This window comes from Callithrix jacchus, chromosome 4, assembly GCF_049354715.1.
Source record: "Callithrix jacchus isolate 240 chromosome 4, calJac240_pri, whole genome shotgun sequence".
Classification (NCBI taxonomy): Eukaryota; Metazoa; Chordata; class Mammalia; order Primates; family Cebidae; genus Callithrix; species Callithrix jacchus.
The window spans coordinates 81,368,244-81,380,818 of NC_133505.1; the positions used below are offsets into that span (position 1 = coordinate 81,368,244).

Here is a 12,575-nt window from a genome sequence, read left to right on the forward strand (position 1 = left end):
AGTTCCAGCCTCAGCCATGTGGCCAGCCATTACCTTCATTATGATTGTTGTGTTTAGAGGTTCCTCTCAAGAAGTGTATCCTTCTAGGGCAGTTTTAGGGTCAGGCCTACGTTAATTGAACTCTTTATAGGGAATATTGGCACACTGCCCAAGCCTCATTGGCCTAGATCTTCAAGGACACACTGGTACAGGGCCACTAAGACAGTCCCCATGTTCTTACAGTAGCCATAAGGACATTTAGACAGTGAGTGTGTGACCATGATGCTGATAAGTGTGATGATTAAACCTGGCATAGGGGTGGGAGGTCCCAGAAGATAATCGCTCATTTAGGGCACAAGGAAACTACAAGGTGCTATAACTGGGGGTTGCCCCAGGGCTAGCAGTTGCAAGGACTAACGAGGGATGCAGGCATTCCTGTGTTCGATTTCAGATGGGTGCTACTATTCCCAAGGCAAAATCACCCTTAAAGTGTATCCTGGATAACTGGGACCAATTTGACCCATGATGTTTGAAGCAGCAGTGGCTCATTTTTCTCTGCCAAACAGCGTGGCCATGGTACCCTCTCCTGAGTGGAGAAACCTGGCCTCTTAAGGGAAGTATAAATTATAACAACCTTCTACAATTAGACCTGTTCTGTAAGAGGGAAGGTAAATGGATTGAGGTCCCGTATGTGCACGTTTTCTGTTTCTCTAAGGGATAATCCTCAGCTATGTAAGGCCTATAACCTATGCCCTACTGGCCCCTTCTCCGGACTACCCCCATATTCAGGACTACAAGTGGCTCCACCCATGCTGACCAGGTCTTCTCAGCTCCTATAACCCAAGAGGAGTCAGGGAAGGCCAAAGTGGCCAAGGCATCTCAGGCTACTAGGGTGCCCCAGTTCTGCCCCTTACAGGCAGTTGAAGGAGAATTTGGCCCAACCAAGCTACAAACTCCCTTTTCACATTCTGACTTAAAGCAAATCAAGGCAGACTTAGGAAAATTTTTAGAAAACCCGGACAAGTACATAGATGTTCTGTAGGGCCTGGGTCACTTCTTCGAATAAGATTAGAAAGATACCATGTTATTGCTTAGTCAGACCCTCACCAGCAATGAGAGAGAGGCTGCTCTAGCAGCAGCTCAAGAGTTTGGGGACACCTAGTACCTTAGTCAAGTACATGACCTCAAACCTTTTTTCAAAGTTCTTAGTTTCTTTACATTGGGTTAAAACAAGTTCTTTTAATTCCCAGAAGTTTCTTATCATCCACCTTCTGAAGCCTACTTCAGATAATGGAACACAGTCCTTTTCCATCAGGGCTTGTTCCGTTGCTGATGAGGAACTGCAATCCCCTGTAGAGGGAGAGGGGTTCTGATTTTGGGTATGCTCGGCCTTCTTAGGCTGATTTTTTCCCTTTATTATAAATTTATTCTTCTGTCATCTTTACAATTACCGCCTTTCTAATTAGGTTTCTGAGTCGACGTCCAATTTATTGATTCCCAGTGCTGGGATTCAAGCAACCCGCTGCGCCAGCCAAAATAGCAGCGATAAGACTGATGGTGCTCTTCTGCCTGGGAATCTCTGGTCTGGCTTCCTTCTTGAGTCTGCAACAAGCGGCTCTGCCTTCCCGGAGCTCCAAACACCGGTCAGTAAGGGAACCAGTCCCGTTTACTCTGCATGAAGAGCTGCCGCGCCAAACAGCTGCACTGGCCACCAGAGTTGCACTGGTGACCCGTGGGGCTCCTCCACTAGAAATCTGCTGGTCCGTGAGCAACAAAAATTCGTCTGAAAGTGTGGCATCCTCTCATTCTCTGAGCTTTCACTGGGAGCTACAATCCTGAGCTGTTAGTGATCAGCCATCTTGGATCTCTCTCCCGATAATCTTTTAGACAAAAGACTAGACAATATAGAGAGGAATATAAATGAACTAACGGAGTTGAAAAAGACAACATGAGAACTTAGTGAAAATGCACAAGTTTAAATAGCAGAATGGATCAAGCAGAAGAAAGGTATCAGAGGTCGAAGACCAACTTAATGAAATAAAATGACAAGACAAGAATAGAGAAAAAAAAATGAAAAGGAATGAGCAAAGTCTCCAAGAAATATGGGACTATGCGAAAAGACCCAATCTACGTTTGATTGGTATACCTGAATGTGATGGAGAGAATGAATCCAAGCTGAAAAATACTTTTCAGGATATTATCCAGGAAAATTTCCCCAATCTAGCAAAGCAGGACACTATTCAACCCCAGGTAATACAGAGAACACCACGAAGATATTCTTCAAGAAGAGCAACCGTAAGGCACATAATCGTTAGATTCACCAGGATCAAAATGAAGGAGAAAATACTAAGGGCAGCCAGAGAGAAAGGCCAGGTTACCCATAAAGGGAAAGCTATTAGACTTACAGCAGATCTCTCAGCAGAAACCCTACAAGCCAGAAGAGAGTGGGCGCCAATATTCAACATACTTAAAGAACAGATCTTTCAGAGTAGAATCTCATATCCTGCCAAACTAAGCTTCACAATTGAAGGAAAAAGAAAATCTTTTATGAATAAGCAAGTACTCAGAGATTTTATTACCACCAGGCCTGCTTTACAAGAACTTCTGAAAGAAGCATTATACATAGAAAGGAACAACCAGTATGAGCCTTTCTAAAAATATACCAAAAAATAAAGAGCATCAACATAAAGAAGAATTTACATCAATGAATGGATAAAATAGCCAGTTAACATCAAATGGCAGTAACCCTAAATTTTAATCGACTAAATCCCCCAATCAAAAGATACAGCCAAAACCTAATGGTATATCCAAAAATACACAAAGACTCAAAACAAAGGGTTGGAGAAAAATTTACCAACCAAATGGAGAGCAAAAATAAATAACACATTTGATAAAATAGATTTCAAAGCATTAAAGATACAGTGGTAAAAGGATCAATGCAACAATAAGAGATCTTAATACCCAGATACATAAGACCCATAATGAGATTTAGACTCAACGAGAAAGAAAATTAATAAGGATATCCAGGACTTCAATTCAGAGCCGGAACAAGTAGACTCAATAAATATTTATAGAGTTCTCCATTTTAAATACACAAAATATTGATCGGCCATTATTAATACCCATTTTTGGAATGAAGCAATATTCCTGTTCTCTCTCCCTCTTTTTCTTCCTCTTCCTCTTCTTCTCTCCTTTTTTTACTTTTCAACATCCTAGTTCCTCACCTCTACTCAATACATTCCTCTGAACACCTGATTCCTTGTGATCCTCCCATCCCACTGAAACCTCCAATCCATAAAAAAAGGAATTCGAGCCCAGTCAGACCAACAGGGTGAAACCCCATCTCTACTAAAAATACAAAAATTTAGCCAGGCAGGTGGTGGGGACCTGTAATCCTATTTACTTGGGAGGCTGAGGCAGGAGACTCGCTTGAACCTGGGAGGTGGAGGTTGTGGTAAGCTGAGATCTTGCCATTCACTCCAGTCTAGGTGACAGGAGTAAAACTCCATCTGAAAAACTAAACTGTTAGTATAGTTTTACCATTTGCTGATATTTTTATCTACTCTAATCTGTTATTTCTTGAAACATAGGCACCATTTTTTGTTTTTGATTATATTTCATTTTCCTCTCTTTATCATACCATCTCCCTGAGAACAGAGTTTAGCTATAGGAGATATTTGATTTTGATTAGATGAATGCATCGATTCATCAAACTGCTAATGTCACCAAAACGGGTCATTTTGTCTTCCTTCTTGCTCTCATTTGGCATTCATTTTGCAACTGTCAGTTTTCTCAGTGGTCTCCTTATCTAGGGTACTCCCTTCTTCAACCTAGTTGGCAGGTAACTGTCAGTTTAATATTTTCCCGAGCCATGCCTAAGACCTTGGAGGAGCAATTTCAAATTTCTCAGCATGATAGACTTCATCACTTTTGCAGAACAATGCTTTGATGTAACTCCCTCCCTTTCCTCACTCCAATAATTCAGTTAGTTGCATTAAAAAAGAGTTAACTATATTCCTGAGCCTGCCACAGATCCCTAAGGAAAAACTTTTCTTGGTCCTTCTATAGAAATGGGCTTCCAGGTAGTGCATCCTGCAGCTCTATTAAAAAAAAAAAAAGTACATGACCAAATGATGCCAGAGGAGAAGGATAGATTCCCTACAGGTAGATAAGCAGTCCCTAGCATGGACCCTCACTGGGCTCCTGACTCAGAACAGGAGGACTGGAGTCATAGGCACCTATTGACCTGCATACTTGAAGGATTAAGGCAAACTAGGAAAAAACCCATGAACTATGCCATGTTATCCACCATAACTCAGGGAAAAGGAAGAAAACCCAACAGCCTTCCTTGAGTGGTTATGGGAGACCTTAAGAAAGTATACTCTTCTGTCACCAGACTGCATTGAAGGTCAGATTTCTAAAAGAAAAATTTATTACACAATCAGCAGAAAACATTGGGAGGAAGTGCCAGAAGCTGGCCCTGAGGCCAGAACAGAGTCTAGAATCATTATTAAATCTAGCAATCTCAGTGTTCTATAATAGAGACCAGGAGAAACAGGGTCAAAGGAACTGAAGGGACCAGAGAAAGGCTGCAGCCCGAGTCATGGCCTTCAGGCAAGCAGACCCAAGGGGCTCAGAACAGAGAAAGGCTTGGGTTAGCTGCCAGCCTTGCAGAGCTTGCTACCACTCTGGCATACCAGGACACTTTCAGAGAGATTGTCCCCAGAGGAACTGACCAACTCCTCATCCTTGCCCACTGTGCCAAGGGGATCACTGGAAGGCACACTGTCCCAGGAGACAAAGGTTCCCAGGGCCTGAAGTGGCTAACCAGATGACCCAAAAGTAGGACTGAAGGTGCCCAGGGCAAGTGCCAGCACAAGTCATCGCCCTCACCGAGCCCCAGGTAAAGCTGACCGTAGAGGCCAGGAGGTTAATCTTCTGGACACTGGCATGGCCGTCTGCATTTTGCTTTTCTGTCCTGGATGATTGTCCTCCAAGTCTGTAACTGTCTGAGGACAACCATCTGAGGATAACTGTCTGAGGAGTCCTAGGACAAGCAGTCTCCCAAGATCTCTCCCAGCCCCTAAGCTGTAACTGGGGAGATATTCTCTTCTCTTATGCCTTCCTCATCATGCCACAAAGTCCCACTCCTTTACTAGGGTGGGACCTGTTAGCCAGAGCGTGAGCCATTATCTGCATGAACATTGTCGGAGGAAATCTCTCTCTGCTGCCCATTATTTAAGGAAGGGATTAATCCTGAGGTTTGGGCAATGGAGGGACAATTTGGATGGCAAAGAATGCATGCCCAATTTGAATAAGGCTAAAGGATCCCTCCACTTTTCCTTACCAAAGACAGTACCCCTGAGACCGGAAGCCAAAAAGAGGCTATAGGATATTGTAAGGAACTCAAAATCTCAGGGTCTAGTACAGTCCTGTAACAGCTCTTGTAATCAGTTTTAGGAGTATAAACACCTAATGGATAATAGAGGCTGGTGCAAGATCTCAGGCTTATTAATGAAGCTGTGATCTCTTTATACCCAGCTGTATCCAACCCATACACCTTGCTCTCTCAAATGCCAGGAAAGACACAATGGTTTATAGTCGTAGATCGTAAGGATGCCTTTTTCTATGTTCCATTAAACCCTGACTCCCAGTTTCTGTTCACCTTTGAAGACCTTTAGACAGTGTTACCCCAGGGCTTTTGAGGGAGCTCCCACCTGTTTAGCCAGGCTCTAGCTTAGGACCTTAGTCATTTTTCACATCCAGGTACTCTGGTTCTTTAATATATGGACAACTTACTTTCAACTCCTAACTCAGAAACCCAGCATCAGCAGGCCACCCAGGACCTCCTAAACTTTCTCGCCACCTGTGGATATAAGGTTTCCAAACCAAAAGCCCAACTTTGTAGAAAAGAGGTAAAATACTTAGGACTTATCTTGTCTAAGGGCACTCAGGCCCTTGATAGAGAAAGTCTCCAACCCATACTGGCCTTCACCCCTCAAAAAAACCTTAAAATAATTATGGGGATTCTTAGGAGTAATTGGTTTCTGCTGATTGTGGATTCCCAGATATGGTGCAATAGCCAAACCACTATTCATCCTGATTAAGGAAACCCCAAAAGCGAACACCCATCTAATACAATGGGACCCTATAGCTCGGGCAGCCTTTCAGACCCTAAAGCAGGCACTACTGCAGGCTCCAGCTCTAAGCGTTTCTACAGGGAATGACTTCTCCCTCTATATTATGGAAAAGTCAGGAGTAGCACTGGGGGTTCTCACTCAGACTTGGGGGACCATGCCACAACTGGTGGCATACCTAAGTAAGGAAATTGATGTGATAGCAAAAGGCTAGCCACACTGCTCTGAGGTCATAGCCTTGGTGGCTATACTGGTCTCAGAAGCTGTTAAAATAGTGCAAGGAAAAGATCTAACTCTATGGACTTCACATAATGCAGCTGGAATTCTGGCCTCTACAGGAGGTTTATGGCTGTCTGACCACAACTTACTCAAATATCAGGTCTTAATGCTCGAAGGGCCTGTACTGCAGCTGCGCACATGTGCAGCCCTCAATCCAGCTACTTTTCTTCATGAGGAAGGGGCAGACAAAGAACATGACTGTCAGCAGGTTATAGCCCAGAACTATGCGGCTTGAGAGGATCTCTTAGAAACTCCTCTAGCCAATCCTGATCTTAACCTAGACACTGACAGAAGTTCATTTATGGAAAATGGAGTTCGAAGCAGAAGATGCAGTAGTCAGTGATCAAACAGTGCTTGAAAGTAATTCCCTTCTTCCTAGAACTAGTGCCCGGCTGGCAGAACTAGTAGCCCTTACTTGAGCTCCAAAATTAGGAAAAGATAAAAGAATAAACATATACACAGTTTCCAAACATGCTTACCTGGTTCTGCATGCCCCTGCTGCCATATGGAAGGAAAGAAAGTTCCTAATCTCGACAGGAACTCCCATTAAATATCATAAGGACATTTTAGACTTATTACAAGCTGTCCAAGAACCCAAAGAGGTAGCAGTCTCACACTGCTGAGGTCACCAGAAAGATGAGAAGGAAGCAGAGGGCAATCACCAAGCTGACCTAGGGCAAAAAGGGCAGCTAGACAATTTACAGAAGGACCTTTAATATGGAAAAACCCTCTCCAGGGAAATAGATCGCAATACTCGTCAGAAGAGGTAAAGTGGGCAATCTCCCAGGGACATAATCTTCTTACTTCAAGATGACTAGCTATTGAGGAGGGAAAAGTACTCCTACCTGCTGCCAGCTGGTGGAAAGTACTTAAAACCCTACATCAAACCTTCCATATGGGTATAGAGAATACATATCAAATGGCCAAATCTATATTTACAGGAAAAGATCTCTTCAAGGCTGTTCAACAAATAGTCAAAGGGTGTGAAATATGCCAGAAAAATAGTCCTTTGTCACATCGCAAAGCTCCTGCTGGGGAACAGTGAACCAGTCATTACCCAAGCGAGGACTGACAAATGGATTTTACCCATATGCCTAAGTCTCAGGGATATCAACATCTCAGGGATATCAACATCTGTTAGTATGTGTAGATACCTACACAAACTGGGTTGAAGCTTTCCCCTGTAGAACAGAAAAAGCCCAAGAGGTAATAAAAGCCCTGCCTTTAAAGGTGCAGTGACATAACAAATTTCCAAAGTGTGAGGAATATGGTACCATTTCCACTGTGCTTAGAGGCCTCAGTTCTCAGGGAAAGTGGAGAAGATGAATGAAATTCTCGAGACACCTAAAGAAACTGTCACAGGAAACCCACCTCCCGTGGCCATCTCTATTACCAATAGCACTCTTAAGGGCTTGAAACTCTCCTCAGAAAATAGGACTCAGCCCCTTTGAGATGCTTTATGGATGGCAGTTTCTTACTAATGATCTTGTATAAGACAAGGAAACAGCAGATCTAATAAAACATATAACCTCCTTGGCTAAGTACCAACAGGCTCTTAGGACCTTACCTGAAGGACACCCTAGGGAAAAAGGGAAAGAGTTGTTCCCCTAGTTGGTCCCGGAGACTTAGTGATTGTTAAATCTCTCCCCTCAGACTCTCCCTCTCTAGGCCCATCTTGGGAAGGACCATTTTCAGTTATTCTGTCTACCCCAATGGAAGTTCAGGTGGTGGGAATTGACTCGTGGATTCATCACACTTGGTTGAAGCCTTGGACACCTCTTGAATAAAATCATAGGCCCTCCACTTGACAGCCTGAAGTTCCCGGAGACAACTCTTTATACACCTGGGAGCCATTAGAGGATCTACATTAGCTCTTCTGATTAGATCCTCAGGAAAGTAACTACTCATGAGTCTAACTTACATCCTGGCATTAACAGGACTATCACTCTTAACTTTACTATCTGCAACTGGACTTTCTGCAGTTGCCCCTATGGATTGGCCTAATAGCTCTTCTCCTCTCCTTCCTAGTGCCCCTCCCCATGAAAATATACACTGACTTTCAGGTGCAGAGTCTTGCTAAGGCCACACCATACTCAAACCCCAATTATTCCAAGTAGTGGGGTGTGGGCGGAATAATAGAACTTGATACTGGCACTGGAGAAGTTACTATTTTACTCAGTTTTACTATAAACTATTTCAGGAGTTAAATAACATGGAAAAGGTTGCTAATTCTCTTTGCAGGAGCAGCTTAACTCCTTAGCTGCCATGACTCTTCAAAATCGAAGGGCCCTGGATGTGCTAACATCAGAGAAAGGAGAAACCTGTCTCTTTTTAGGAAAAAAATGCTGCTACTTTATGAACCAATTGAGTATTGTCTTAAACAAAGTTAAAGAACTCAGGGACAGAATTGAACACAGGACTCAAGACTTTCAAGAAACAGGATGGTGGAGCTTGTTTAACAGCTGGCTGACCTTGCTCTGCACTCTTCTAGGCCCATTTATAACCATTCTATTATTGCTGGCTTTTGGGCATCTCATATTTAACCTTCTTGTCAAATTTGTTTCTTCTAAAATTAAGGCCATAAGGCAACAAATGCAAATAAAACCTTGGATGTCCTTGGCTCATAAGCTCTGCTGTGGACCTCTGGATAAATCTGCACCCCTGGAAGACTCCCCTCTGGAGGAAACTTCAACTGTAGGGCTTCTTCTATGCCCCAATTCAGCAGGAAGTAGCTAAAGAGCAATCAATGCCCATGTTCCAATAGCAGTTGGACTTTCCTGTTCAGAGTGGGGACTGAGGGACTCTCCCCCGGTCCATGAGGGGTGGGGTTTCAAAGGCAGGAGCTTCCTGGCTCCACCCCTCCATTTAGGAATGTAAAGTTCTTTGTCTTGGTTTCCCACGTGTGGGCTAGGTAGAAAAATACAGCTGGGCTTTGTCCAAGAGCTGGGAGGAGGGGGCTCTGTTGTGGACAAGCAGTCAGTCTGGTATCAGAGTCAAAGATCAGTCACTCCAGAGGAAGTTTGAAAGAACTCCTCTCATTGGATGAGAACAGGAATGGGGAAGAAATAACTCAAGAGTTAAAAATTCCACTGCTCCCTCCCTATATGGATTCCTTCTTTGGATCCCCTCTCATGGCAGTGTGGGAGCTATCTCTCGTTCTCTTTCTTTTTGTCTCTCTGCCTAATAAATCGGTCTCTCTAAAACTCTTTGGGTCCATGATATTTATTCGAATGGCAAACTCACTGCACCTCTGGGGTTCCTTTCCCCATTCTTCAGGGTAAGAGAGGCCAAGAACCTTGGATAGGGATTGGGAGCATCTTCAGGAAGTCCCCATGCTCCCCCAGGGGAGCATCTTGGTTGCGCTAGGATTACAGGTTCTTCCACTACACCTGGCTAATAATGTTTGTTAGTTTTAGTAGAGATGGGGTTTCACTATGTTGGTGAGGCTGGTCTTGAACTCCTGACCTTGGGGTCCACTCACCTCAGCCTCCCAAAGTGCTGGGATTATAGGCATGAGCCACTGCATCCAGCCTAACATTTAGTTTTTATTAAGCATGTAGCATCATGGCCCTGTGAAAGATTAAAGAAAAACTTATGACTAAGTTCTTTCACAGTTCCTTAAGCATGCATTTGAAAATTAGACCAGCAAATAGTCTTGATTTTTTCTTCCAGTCTGAGTTTATCCACAGATATTTTCATATGTTAATATTATGTACTGAATTTCTTCTTTATTGGTTGTGTCTCTTAAATATAGATTGCTGAATCTTGAAAACCAAGAGATGTTTTTATGTGGGAATACATACACTTTTAACAACACTTTAAGAGTGGGTCAAAAATGCTCAATGTGGCCTTTGCCAATGAAGAATAGAAGAGATAAATTTAAAAGTATGCCTGCCTGGATTTTAAAAATATGAATCTGAATTATCCTGCTTAACTTCTTCTTTTTCCAGGAGATAAAATCATGATGAGCACAGTTCTAATGAGCTGGAACCTTCTTCCTCAGCTACTGTTTTGACAGATTGTTTGTGTCTAACTTGGGGAGACTGTTATTTAGGTTAAATAGAAGAGACACAGAATCCAGCGAAATCTGTAGATTAGCATATTAAAATGTATCTGCTGCTTCTGCTTTAAAGTAACTGCTCCTGGCAGTTCTTGGCCTATTTGTTGAGAAGTCACTCCAGAATGATTTAGACAGGAGGCATTGGCATGAACACTTTAACTGGCTGCTCTTGCCTCAAAAACTTCATCAAAAACTTATCATTGGCTAATTACTGTGAACTCAACGTGTTGTAATTATCCTCTTAATGCATTCGACTTTGCAGGCATATTAAAAACCCTGAAATACACAGACACTAAATAGAAAACATTTTTATGTATCTGTAGGATTAAAAAGGAGAGAGAAGAAGATAGAAATGGATTTCAAATTGAGGCAGCATGGTAGTGAAAACTTTAAGATTTTTAATTTTTTAATTTAAAATTTTTGTCTTTTGCTTATGAGCAAGACATTTCTATTTCTTGTTTATAGTGTATTTGGTAAGATACTGTGCCCTGGCCTTAGTGCAAAGGCTGGCAAAGGTTATTACTTTTATGTATGAGTGATAAACATTTATCTTACTTTAAAAGTGAAAGTACTAAATCCCTCTTAAAGTCTTTTCCAACTTACAGATGGCCCACAGTTCTGATACTTCTTAAGTTAGCTATTTGGAACTTAAATATGAGTTCATAATATTATGATATTTGTTTTTTCTAGGTCTAACAACACCTATGATATACACCAGGGCTTGACCAACTCCTTCTGTAAAGGTCCAGATAGTAAGTATTTTGGGCTTTGAGTATCATATAGTGTCCATGTCATGTTGCAGTGTGAGAGCAGCCGTAGACAGTGCATGAACAAATGAGTGCAATTTTATTTTGTTATATTTACTTATGCAATTAAATTTTTATATAATTTTTACACATTACAAAATATTCTTTTAATTTTTCGACTGTTTAAAATTGTAGAAACTAATTTTAGCTCACTGGCTGTATGAAATCCGGTGGCAAGCCATATTTGACCTCTAAGCAGTAGTTGGCAGAGTCCTGTATATATTCATGTAACTGTATGCATGTTAAAATACTTAGGAACTTGTGAATTCTGCAGAAAAAATATTTTTTATTCAATTGGAAATGTCAAGAACACATCTGTTACAGAATTATCTAAGCCAACTTGGCAGTGCACAATGAATAGATTTTTATTGGTAGAAGGAAGAGCTATTATTATTTGGATGTACATGAGGGCTATAAGTCTCTCTCAATTCCACCTTCATATCCAGTAGGTGAGATATAGGGCAAGCAAGTCTGACACCAGATTCTATGTGTGTGTAAACATTAGCAACTGGCACAAACAGAGTTATAGCACCTTTTCTTGAAGTCTCACTCTTAGGCACTCCCAATACCTTGCATAAAATGTACACTAGAGGAAGATAACTTTCTGCAGTCAGGATTCAGATAACCTAGAAACTGGGTGACAGAATTCTCTGTTAATGGTAAAACCCAGGACATAGGAAGGTCCTAGGCTAAGAATTCCATTCAAAGGGAGTAAGCTGCCGGGGGACCAGATTTATACAAATGTAATTGCCAAGGTACTCATCTGATCTTTCTAGCAATGTCTGTCTTGAAGCTTTATAAAGTGGAAAAGAGACAGCTGATGAAAATAACAAGCAAAACAATTATTGCCAAATTCCCCAAATCACAGTAAAACTGATGCTGTGATGAAATTGTGGGTGATTATTTTTCCCTTTCTGTAATGTTTTTCCCCCTATACTATAATATTCATTAGAATGTTACCAGACTGTGATCCTTCTTAGTTCTTCTTTCTCTACAGCCACATCTTTATAATTTTCTTTACATTTAAAAATCATGGAATATGTAAAATATATCCAGGAATAGAATGGAACTCATGGCCAATCTTGTTTCAGCTATATCTCTACTTGCTTTCTCCAACCCCAAATTATTTTCAAGGAATCCTATATGTTTTATATACAAATAATGTAATTTGTATTTCTAGGCGATATGGACTTATTTTAAAAAACTAGAATTCCAATATCACAACAAAATTAATGATAATGTTTTAGTATCATCAAATGTATAGTGTTCATATTTATGAGCCACAAATTCCAACTGAATAATATATCATTTACA

At 41.6% G+C, this 12,575-nt stretch overlaps 1 long non-coding RNA gene across 1 annotated transcript in view; it reads left to right on the forward strand.

Annotated features, from left to right (window-relative positions):
- LOC128931788 (uncharacterized) overlaps window positions 1-11,279 on the forward strand; it is an 88,209-nt gene extending 76,930 nt beyond the window's left edge. Inside the window, exon 3 of the long non-coding RNA XR_008480721.2 lies at window positions 11,146-11,279. This is a non-coding gene — a long non-coding RNA (uncharacterized LOC128931788). The remainder of the gene's footprint in view (window positions 1-11,145) is intronic.
- Window positions 11,280-12,575: the final 1,296 nt, after the last annotated feature.